The sequence below is a fragment of the Molossus molossus genome, unplaced genomic scaffold, assembly GCF_014108415.1.
Source record: "Molossus molossus isolate mMolMol1 unplaced genomic scaffold, mMolMol1.p scaffold_m16_p_16, whole genome shotgun sequence".
Classification (NCBI taxonomy): Eukaryota; Metazoa; Chordata; class Mammalia; order Chiroptera; family Molossidae; genus Molossus; species Molossus molossus.
The window spans coordinates 37,475,271-37,487,415 of NW_023425351.1; the positions used below are offsets into that span (position 1 = coordinate 37,475,271).

General features: G+C 43.4%; 1 pseudogene; it reads left to right on the top strand.

Annotated features, from left to right (window-relative positions):
• The first annotated feature begins 10,089 nt into the window (after window positions 1-10,089).
• Window positions 10,090-10,587, top strand: LOC118631777 (annotated as a pseudogene).
• The last annotated feature ends 1,558 nt before the right edge of the window (window positions 10,588-12,145 follow it).

The window sequence follows — 12,145 nt, forward strand, 5'->3', positions numbered from 1 at the left end:
AGGGAAGCAAAGGCAAAAATAAATGAATGGGACTGTATCAAATTAAAAAGCTTCTAAACAATAAAATAAACTGCCAAAAAAAACAAAAAAAACAAAAAGGCAACCAGCTGAATGGGAGATGATATTTGCAAACAATAACTCTGACAAAGGGTTAATACCCAAAATATATAAAGAACTCATACCACTCAACACCAAACAAACAATCAAATTAAAAAATGGTCAGAGAACCTGAATAGACACCTCTCCCAAGAAGACATACAAATGGCCAACAGATACATGAAAAGATGTTCAACTTCACTATGCAAATCAAAACTACAATGAGATACCACTTCACACCTGTTAGAATGGCTGTTATCAACAAAAGAAGTAATAACAAGTGTTGGAGAGGTTGTGGAGAAAAGAGAACCCTCCTTCACTTCTGGGGGGAATGTAGACAGGTACAGCTACTCTGGAAAATGGGCTGGCAGTTCCTCAAAAAATTAAGTATAGAGTTACAAAACAACCCAAGAAACTCAGATACATGCACCCCTATGTTCACTGCAGCATTATTCACAATGGCCAAGACATGGTGACAACCAAACTGTCCTTTGATGGAGGATTGGATAAAGAAGTTGTAGTACATATATACAAAGGAATATGACTCAGCCATAAGAAAAGATAAAATACTGCCATTTGTGACAACATAGATGGGCCTTCAGAATATTATGCTTAGCAAATTAAGTCAGTCAAAAAAATCTAAGAACCATATGATTTCACTCATATGTGGGATATAAAACTGAAACCATAGACACAGACAATAGTATGGCGGTTAACAGAGGGAAGGGAGTGGGAGGGTGGAGGGGGGTAAAGGGAACCAAATATTTGGTGACAGATGATTTGGCTTTGAGTGGTGGACACACAATGCAATATAAAGATCATGTATCATAGAAATGTACAGTTGGAACCTATATAATCCTATTAACCAATGTCACCAAAAGAAATTCAGTTTCAAAAGTGATAGGATACAATGTGAACAAAAATAATATTAAAAAAGAGAGAAAATGTGTTCTAATCAAACTCGACTTAGCTAAAGAGTCCCAGCAGAGCCTTCCATTCCCTTCTTAGCTTCTATTTTCTTTTCTTTTTTTTATCCTCACCCGAGGATATTTTTCCATTTTTTGTACAGATAGAGTGGGAGGGAGAGAGAGGAAGGGAGAGAGAGAGAGAAACATCGATGTGAAGGGACACATCGAGTGCTGCCACCCGCACGACCAACCAGGGCCGGGGACAAACTGCAACCGAGGTACATGCCCTTAGCGGGAACCGAACCCGGGTCTCTCTGGACCGCAGGCCGACGCTCTAACCGCTGAGCCAAACTGGCCAGGGCTTAGCTTCTATTTTCATCCAGCCCTGTGTTTTTGCTCTTTTCTGCTTGGAGGGAGGGTTAGTAACTGTGTATTGGTCTGTAGTCAGCATCAGAATCTGATAACTTCATAGTTTGTAAACAGTTTTAAAGTCAAAAGATCTTTCCCTGACTAGTGTGGCTCAGTTGGTTGGAGCATTGTCCCATACACCAAAATGTGGTGGGTTAGATTCCGGGTCAGGGCACATACCTGGGTTGTGGGTTGAATCCCTGGTCAGGGCACTTGCAGGAGGCAACTGATGTTTCTCTCTCAAAAAAGGAAAAAGAAAGGAGGGAAGGAAGGAAGGAAGGAAGGAAGGAAGGAAGGAAGGAAGGAAGGAAGGAAGGAAGGAAGGAAGGAAGGAAGGAAGGAAGGGTTGGAGGGAGGGAGGGCGGGAGGAAGGGTGGGAGGGAGGAAGGAAGGAAGGAAGGAAGGAAGGAAGGAAGGAAGGAAGGAAGGAAGGAAGGAAAGATGTTGGAAGTTCTGGTGAATTTTTTTTTTAGCATATCGAAAGAAAGCTCTGTGTTTTTCTTTTTTTACCCATCATTTACAGTTCTTTTAATGCCAAAATTCTATCCTTAATATATTCTGATCTTCATTCTGATTGTGTGGTCATTGCAAAGAAAACAGTGAACAGGCAATGCCTCCAATTATGCGCACAGCTGGGCATTTCGCAGAACAGGTGAGTGGACCACCTGGCGCTCCAGGCAGCGGATGCTCATAGGCGCTCCTCTTGTAGAGGACAAAGCCTTAACTTAATGATAGCTACATGTTTATTCCTGAGAGAGTAAGTTTCAGGCTCAGAGTCTTCAGCAGGCAGTTTCATCTAAAAAATACACAGGTTAAATGCCGAAAAGGGAGTGACTTTAAAGAAAAATATTGAATGATAGAATAAGTGGTTTGTGATGAGTCAAGACTGAAAACCACCAGTATAGGAGGAAGAACACTGGTTGGAGAGCCCAAGCAGCTGAATTTCTGTCCCTTGCCACTAATTAGCTGTGTGACATGGGGCAGCCATTAACTTCTCTGGGCTTCAACTTCCTTATCCATAAAAGGTCAAATATATATCAATGGTTTTTAACTTTGGCTGACATTAGAATCACCCGAGGAACTTTTAAGACTTCCAGTACTTGGGTCACATCCCAGACCAATTGCATCAGAATCTCAGGGGGTAGGACGTAGGCATCAATATTTTCCCAGATGATGCCAATAAGCATCTAAAGTTGAAAAATCACTGCACTAAGTGGCTTACAAGGTCTTTAAAACTTCAATTTCTGTGATTCTAAGATAAAACAATAAGTGGTGTAAAAGATTCTAATCAAGAAATATATCTGTGGCCCAGTTGGTATGGCTCAGTGGCTGAGCGTCGACTCCTGTACCAAGAGGTCACCAGTTCGATTCCCAGTCAGGGCACATGCCCAGGTTGTGAGCCTGATCCCCAGTGGGGGGTCATGCAGGAGGCACGTTGTCTCTCACCGATGTTTCTCTCTCTTCCTCTCCCTTCCTCTTTCTCTAAAAATCAATAAAGGAAAATTTTTAAAAAAAGAAATATATCTTTGAATTTCATGTAACTAGTAGAATGAACCAACTCATAGCCATCATTCATGAGTTTAGATATTTAAATACGTACTGCATGCAATTATAATTTGAAGCAAGAATTATACTGGGGATATGGTGGTCTCTTCCTCATAGAAATGACAACTTAATGGAGTAGGAGCTAAATGAATGTTAGAGAAAAAGAGCACTTAGGAGAGGCATCATCAGTAAATCTTAAACTTTATTATTTGAATTATATAATAAAAATCAAAAAGTCCCACCCTGGCGATTTGGCTTAGTGGTTAGAGCACTGGCCCTTGGACCAAAGGGTGCCGGGTTTGATTTCCAGTCAAGGGCATGTACCTGGGTTGCAGGTTCAATCCACAGCCCCAGTTGGGGTTGTGGGGGAGGCAACCAATCAATGGGTCTCTCTCACATCAATGTTTCTCTCTCTCTCTCTCTCTCTCTCTCTCTCTCTCTCCTTTCCACTCTATCAAAAAATTAATGGAAAAATATCCTCAGGTGAGGATTTACCAAAACAAACAAACAAACAAAATCCCTCAATATGGTTGGTGTTTTATGTCACCAGGGCTACCAGCGCACAATAATACAATATCTGCTAAGCACACCTGGAGAACCTGGCTTGGATAACCAGGTGGCGGTGCCACTGTGCTCTGTGAGACACCTACCGCATAAGGCCACTTTACCAAGATCAAGAGCTGTAGCAGCACTATCTAATACACAGAAACAAATACAAGTACGCAAAGAAACATGTTTCAAATGAAAGAACAGAACAAACTTTAAAAAACAAACAAACAGCCCTGGCCAGTTTGGCTCAGCGGTTAGAGCGTTGACCCGTGGACCAAAGGGTCATAGGTTTGAGTCCCAGTCAAAGGCAGGAGGTAACCAATCAGTGTGTTTCTCTCACTTCAACATTTTCTCTCTCCTTCCCTCCCATTCTATATAAAAACCGAATGGAAGAATATCCTCAGGTGAAGATTCACACATACACACACAAACACACACACACACAAAAGGTGTTGAATGTCAGATAAAAATCTTCCAGGCAAGAAAAAGCTAAGGAGTTCATCACTACCAAACCAATATTACATGAACTGTTAAAAGGTCTTCTTGAAGAAGAAGAAGAAATGAAAGATAAAAAATATGAACAATAGAATGACAGTAAATACATATCTATCAATAATTGAATCTAAAAATCAAAATAAATGAACAAGCAGAAGAATAACAGACTCATAAATACAGAGAACATTTTTTTTTGGTATGTGCCCCTAGCCGCTAGGGACTAGCAAGAACTGAACCCGGGACTCTGTGGTCTGCAGGCCGACACTCTAACTGCTGAGCCAAACCAGCCAGGACAAGAGAACATTTTGATGGTGGTCAGATGAGAGGGTTTTGGGGGGAATGAGTAAAAAAGATGAAGGGATTTAGAAATACAAATTGGTAGTTATAGTGTAGTCATGGGCGTGTAAAGTACAGCATAGGGAATATAGTCAATAATATTCTAATAACTGTGTATGGTTTCAGATGGGTATGAGATTTTTTGGGATGATCTCTTCATAAATTTTACAATGTCTAATCACTGGGGTGGACACCTGAAACTAATATAATATTGTATGTCAACTATAATTGAAAAAAATGATTTTAAGAAACAGTTTGGAAGTTCCTCAAAAAAATTAAAACTCGAATTGCCTTATGATGCAGCAATTCCACTTCTTTGGTACATGTCTGAAGAATTCCAAAACACTAATTCAAAAAAATATATGCACCCCTATGGTCATTGCAGCACTATTTACCATAGCCAAGATATGAAAGCAACCCAGGTCCCCATCAATAGTCAAGTGGATAAAGAAGATGTGGTACATTTATGAATGGAATACAACTTTGCCATAAAAAAATTATGAAATCTTACCTTTGCAACAGCATGAATGAACCTAAAGGGTATTATATTAAGTGAAAAAAAGTCAACTAGAGAATAACCAATGCCATAAGATTTTTCTTATATGTGGGATCTAAGAACAAAAGAAATGATCAAACAAAATAGAAAAAGACTCATAGATACAGAGAACAAACTAATGGTTGCCAGATGGAAGGAGAATTGAAGTGGCGCTGAGTGAAAAAGGCGAAGGGATTAAGAGGCACAAATTGCTGGTTACAAAGTAGTCCTGGGGATGTAAAGTACAGCACAGGGAATATAGTCAATAATATTGTAATAACTATGTATGGCATCAGTTGGGTTTTGGAAATATCAGGGACAACACTTAGTAAAGTATATGGTTGTCTAACCATTGTACTGTACACCTGAAACTAACACAAAATAAAATTGAGTGTAAACTGTAATTGAAAAATAAAAGTTTTAAGTTTCTTCCATCAACACACACACACACACACACACATACACACACACACACTCACACTCCCCTATTTTGTGTATCCCTCTAGCTATCACTCCATCGGTTCTTTTTCTGCCCTTCTTGCTACTTCGCTAAAACTCACGCAGGAGCACTCTGCTCTCACCGCCCAGTTTCTCACCTCCCCTTCACTCCTTGTCTCCACCACTTACTCATTCATTTGCACTCATTCAGCAAACGTTTTTCTAAATGCTAGGTGGGCATTGTGCTGGATGCTGTAGATATAAAAACAAGGAGCGTTTCTATCCTTAAAATGCACATGGTCTAGAGCAAAGAAACTGAAGTTGTACAGTGCAGGGGTTCAGAGCACAGGTTAAGGAGTCCAGCCACGTGGCTTTGAATTTTGTCTCCTACTTGCTAGTTGCAGCCTTGGTAAGTTGCTTTTCTTCCCCAACCTTCAGTTTCTCATCAGCATAGTACCTACCACCAATGGTTGTTCCAAGGACTCCATGGGGTAGTTCATATAAAGCATTTAGCATGGAGCCTGGTAGATGATGAATATTCAGAAATGATGAGCACTTTCTGTTACTATCACATCACAGTGGGGGAAAAGCAAAGTAGGGGCATAAAAAAGGATGCCTTGGAACAAATGCTACTAGTCTCTCTCTCTCCTTTTATTTTGGTTGATAATGTCTTTATTTTCTCCCTTTTTATTGAATGTATAGGGGTGACACTAGACTGAGGAGGTAGGCAAAGTCAAGGAAGGCTTTCTGAAGCAGAATAACCTACAATGGGTCTTGGAGATGAACTAGGAGACAGCAGGGGAGGGCGAAAGGAAAGGATGCACGGCTACACGTGTCCAGGCAGAGGGTGGGGAGGAGGAGAGCACACAGCCTCTTCCGGACAACCTGGGTGGTGTGGCTGGGACGTAGGGTGAGGGAGATGCGGGCTGTGGAGACTGGAGAGGACGCCCCTACCAGCAAGGGCCCGTCCTGCTGGAAAGCTTACCCTATACCTGAAGGTCGCAGGAGACTTCAAGCAGGCCTGTGGCGGACCCACACTGGCTGGAGGGGAAGACCACTCTGGAAACCGACAGGAGCAAGGTTGTGGAGGGACCAGGACATCAGTGACTGGGGTGTTGGTGGTTCATTTAATGTGCCCACTTGTCTGCCCAGATATTTGGTTAAACATTATTCTGAGCGTGTCCGTGAGGATGTTTCTGAACGAGATTAGCATTTAAATCAGGAGACTGAGTAAAGCAGATTGCCCTTCCCGCATGGTGGTCATCATCCAATCCACTGACGGCCTGATGAAAAAGGCGGAAAGAATTCTCTCTGCCTGTCTTGGGGCTGGGACATGGGTCTTCTCTTGCATGGGGATTAGGGGTTGGACAGAAACTGACATCATTGGCTCTCCTGGTTCTTATGCCTTTGGACTCGGACTGGAAGTATACTATCAACTCTCCTGGGTCTGGATTTCTCAGTGTGTACAGTCACATGAGCCAGTTCCTCATAATAAATCTGCTTACACACACACACACCATATTGGTTTTGTTTTCTTGGAAAACCCTGACTAAACTAGGGTAGCCCTGTAACCCTGTGATCCTGACTGGTCTCTGATTCCAGGCTTCCCTCCCTTCCCCTTACCGTTGATATATCTGGCCACGGCATCTTTCTAACATATATCTAGCAAGCCAGGTCCTCCCTTGATATTTTTTCTCTAGTTCCCAGTTACCTATAATTCCTAACTCCTAGCCTGGAATAAAAGGTCCTTCAGAATCTGCACCTAGAATCTGCCCACTGGATCAGCTCTCCTGCCTCTCTCCTCCTCCTCCTCCTCCTCCTCCTCGACTTATCATGGTCTTTCATGCATCCGTGGCACTTGTACTCACTGGTCCCATCATCTGGAGTGCCCCTCCCCCCTTCTCTCCCTGGCTAGCTAACTGCTAGTTAGCATTTAAGCTCCAGCTCAAGTGTTACCTCCTTGGTGAATTCATCCCTGATTCCCAAAGGTATGCAACCTGAGCCTCATTCCGTTGTGTACCTGTCTCCGCTGTGGCGGTTATTACAGCTTAACATAGTGATTCACGTAGTGTCCGTTTCCAATTGACAGTGTTTCTCAAGGGTACAGACCATGACAGTTTCAGGTTTGGACCCCAAGAGCCTAGAATTTAGTAGGGACTCAAGTCCCTAAGTGTTGAAATGCTAGGCATGGACAGATATAGCAACACATGATAAATGAATGGAAGAGACAGTAAGCAGGAGTGATGCTGTAGACCCCACTTATGACAGCTTATTCTGCTCTTTAAACGTCCTGTTAAATGAACATCATGACTCTCTTTGCCATGAACATGATATACTGCATTTCAGTAACAGTCAATAGTCAACAATGAGATTGTTTTTATATATTTTTTTAACCCTTGTCAAATTTTTCCAGTTTCCATTTGGGCTCGAAGAGCCTGGGATGATTTTGGGGACGGCTATTTGCTCTCCCTTATCATGCTTGTATATTGTACTGAAAAAATTTCAGGAATTTATTTGGATGCTTTTAAGACATTTATTCAGCCCTGGCAGGTTTGGCTCAGCTGTTAGAGCATTGGCCTGCGGACCAGAGAGTCCTGGGTTCAGTTTCCGCTAAGGGCACGTACCTCAGTTGCAGTTGTCCCCAGCCCCTGTAGGGGTTGTATGGGTGGCAACCAGTCGATGTGTCTCTCTCACATTGATGTTTCTCTCTCTCCCTTCCTCCCTCTCTCCTTCCTGCTCTATCTGAAGATAAATGCAAAGAATGTCCTCTGGTGAGGATAAAAAAAAAAAAAAAGACATTTATTCATAACATTGTTTAATGTAAAGTTTAGAAAGGACAGAATTTCTGAAAAATGTTCAGTAAACTAGCTGTTGTGGTGGTTGTTGATGCTGACCAATTTATTAACGATGTAAAAGGGAGAACATTGGCCTGGAAATCAGGATATCTAATTTAAAAAACAACAACTTAACCTGTTAGTTAACCTATTTTACTTTCTTAATCCATTTTGAGCTGTCATTTTCTCATCTTAAAATGAGTTTGATCCAGATAACTTTCCAGCTTTAGTTATGACTTTGTGAACAGACTGAGCAGCACAGAGAACTCAGCTCCATGCCCTGACGTCCCTGCTTCTTTCCTGAAATACTCTTCAAACACGCGCTGGTCTTTCTGAGACGGCAGCTCTGCGTGGGCACAGAACGACCCTGCAGAACTGAAGAGAAAAAGACTTTTGTGGGTAACCATTTTCAAATCCAAAGACATAATGTCTAGAAACATTTTTTTAGTGCTAGTGGGTACAAAGATAACATTTAGGCTTATCTCCAAGAGATACTGTTCCATTGTGAGTGAGAACTAAAGATCAATGCCTAGTCCTGTCTTGAGGGAATTTAACCATTTTAACTTGGAAACAAAGAAGTTTTTAACTGAGGAAATAAAATTCTCCAGACTAATGCCAGTGCAGGGCAGGCAGTCAGAATAGCACGATCATTATCCCTTGCAGCTGTATGGCTTGTTGCCTCTACAAAGCCCTTTGTTGTACATTCTGTCATTTCACCCCTGCAACAATGTATTAGGCATGTAGGTCAGCTGTGGACATTCCTATTGCTGAAATAAGGAAGCTGATATCCAGAGAGGCGCTGTGACTTGCCTCCAATTACACAACTCATAAGGGCATGGCCTATGCCAGAGAGAAGCGTGGCTGACTGGCTCTGTGGGGCACCCAGAAACCTCCTTCCATCTGAGCAGCAGTAACTCTGTCTTTCCCCACTGCTTCCTTTGGGAACTGGCAAAACATTTCAGGATCGCCATCAGATAATAAAGCAAAGAAAAGTTTTCAAAGAAGGATCTACCAGATCAGCTTCTAAGCATGCGCGCTGGCTAAGTATTAGAGGTAAGGGAAGGAGAGGCTTTATGCTCCTTCTCTATCGAGAGAGCCTACTTATTGGTAATTCTTATCAATAAACACTTTTTAAAGGGCCGTAACACTGTATACATTCCAATATGCACAAAAATTGCCCATGAGGGTCATGTTTAATTCAAAAGCACAGTCATTTAGGACATTTTATGGAGAACATTTTCTGCTTATAATAAAGGGAAAATAGAGCATTTTGTTAATTGAATAAATTAAATACAGCAAGAACAAAATCAGGTTCATAAATCAGGAGAAAGCTCAATCTAGGCCTGTTCACAGCTTTGCTTAGTCAGGTCTGCAGGACAAGATGATGGCCTTTCTGATTTTCCTTGTTTGGGCTTGAATAAGATAGGGTCTCCTTGTGGCTTCTCACTTGCATATTCCTGCTTGTATGCTATTCATCCAGGACTTTGTGGTGGAGACTGTGAGCTAAGAGGTCCTGGGGGTGTTGGGTAGGCTTGCCCATTACACATAAGAGGTTTGTCAACCACCCGGCCCTCACTGGTTGACCATCCACCCATGCATCAAGGGTCACCGGTTCAATTCCTGGTCAGGGCACGTGCCCAGGTTGTGGGCCAGATTCCCATTGGGGACCATGCAGGAGGCGGCCAATCGATGCTCTCTCTCATTGATGTTTCTATCTCTCTCTCCCTCTCCCGTACTCTCTCTCTAAAACCAATAAGGAAAAAAAAATGTCCTTCGTCAGTCACTGTTCCTTGGCGGTATCTGTCCACCCAGCCCCTTTACTTAATTTCCAGGTGAGGTGTCTGCCTAGGAGCAGCTCCGCCTGCCTCCTGGTGTGTGCCCCCCCCCCCCCAGCAAGGCGTGCAAGTGGGCAGAGTAGCGGCTTCGGACACGACTCTTCACGGCCATGTCCTCTAAAGAAGGGAAGCTCCCGGTTGGAGGGCTCAACTTCAACACCACGAGCAGGCTCTGGAAGATCACTTTAGCAGCTCAGGCCATTTTCTGAGGTGGCTGTTGTCAAGGACCAGGAGACTCAGGGATCCCGGGGGGTTGGCTTCATTACCTTCCCCAATCCAGAGCATGCCTCAGGTGCCATGAGAGCCATGCGTGGACAGTCTCCGGATGGCCGCCAGATCCGCGTGGACCATGCGGGCAAGTCAGCCAGGGGAACCAGAGGGGGTGCCTTTGGGGCCCATGGGCGTGGTCGCGCTACTCTAGAGGTGGTGGGGACCAAGGCAATGGGAGTGGCAGGTATGACAGTCGACCTGGAGGATATGGATATGGATATGGACATGGATATGGATATGGACATGGACATGGAAGATCCAGAGACTCTGGTGGCAGAAGCCAAGGTGGTTATGACCACTACTCAGGAGGAAATTACAGAGACAACAAGGACAACTGAGATGAGCCATGCCACACCCAGTGTGGATACACAAGAAATAAAACTTCTGATCCAGGATCGTCCTTCCAAATGGCTGTATTTAGACAGACTTTTGGAGCTGCACTGAAACATCTGTTTTATTCTATTTTTCAATTGAGCTCCCAATGTAGCTTGTCAAAGCCCTTTTAGAAAGTTCCATGTGTTTTTATTTTTAGTTTGGTTTCTCAGCATTGGTCCTGGGGGGAAAAAAGTTTGGCCAGACTGATTTTTTTCTCTCCTCCCCCAAAATAATGTATGTCTACGGACATTTAAAAAATTTATATACAGTGTTTATCATGGAAGCAATTTCCAAATGTAACTATAAGAAATCAAGAACATGATTACCTAGAGGTTTGGTTTTTTTTTTTGTCTTTTACTGAAGATTACTGCCCTGATTATATAGAAGTTTCTTAAAATACTTGTGAATGTCATTTTTTTAATACTGGAAGAAAAAATATTCTGTTGTGTTTCATGTAGCATTTAGGATGTCCTTCATGGAGCTAATTAAATAGATGAAACCAGAAAAAAAAAAAAGTCTTAAAAAAAGAAGAGATTTGTCAACCAATGATTTTGGTCCCAAGTCACTGCCAATAGGAATCCCCAGTTTGGGTGCAGTGAAGAAGGAAACTGTTCAGAGCAAACAGCTCAGTTGCGATACTTCATGGCTGTGGAACAGCTCAAGAGTATTACAGCTCAATTATGAAGCCGCACAGCAGGCTGTGAGGCAGCCCCCGGCCAGGTGGCCCTGGGACCAGGTCCCTGTCTGGTTGTACACTCTGCTCCGGTGAGATATCTTCGGTGTTTCAGCTCCAGCTGGGGAGACTCAGTCTTCGGTGGAAAGGGAAAGTGAACTCTCTGAGCCAGAAGGGAGGGGACCTAGTGACAGAAGTCCACACCCTTAGCTTATGATTAGTCCATTCTTGTGCAAACTAGCACCCCAAATCCTTGAAGTTTGATTGGTCCAATAAGCACTGTCCTAATTGGTCAAAATGGAACCTCTCTGATTGGTCAGTGAAGACGCTGATGGGGGGGCGGTGGATATAGCTGTGCAGCTCCAATTGAAGAGACAGCCTCAGTCCTATTGATTGAAATACTGTTCCAGGAACTCCTTTATAAGCTTTGGCTCGGATGGCAGGAACACAGTGCAGGCAGGCAGTTCAGTGTGTGAGGCAGCCAGTTCAATTGCAGGCTTCAGCCTAAGTGTGCTTTGCATGAGAGGCCCCTGTTTAGAAATGGCTGCTAGACTCTGCTTTTAAGTTTGAGCCCAGTTAGCCACTAGGAGCCCTTTTCTGTAGGCATCTTCTCTCTCAGGGTCCAGAGACTGCAGCCAAGCAAAGCTGGATGTTAAGCCTTTGAGAGGCTGGACTGGATGACTCGAGAGTGCCCTTCCAGCTGGAAGGCCAGAGACCTCCCTTTCCCCTCCTGGAATCAGCCAGCCACGAGTGTCCAGTACTGTCCTTGGGCTGTCAGCAGGCATTGTATAAGTTCCCCAGGTAGAGGAGGAGAAAAATAGAAACCCTCAGGGACTCTCGCCCTGTCA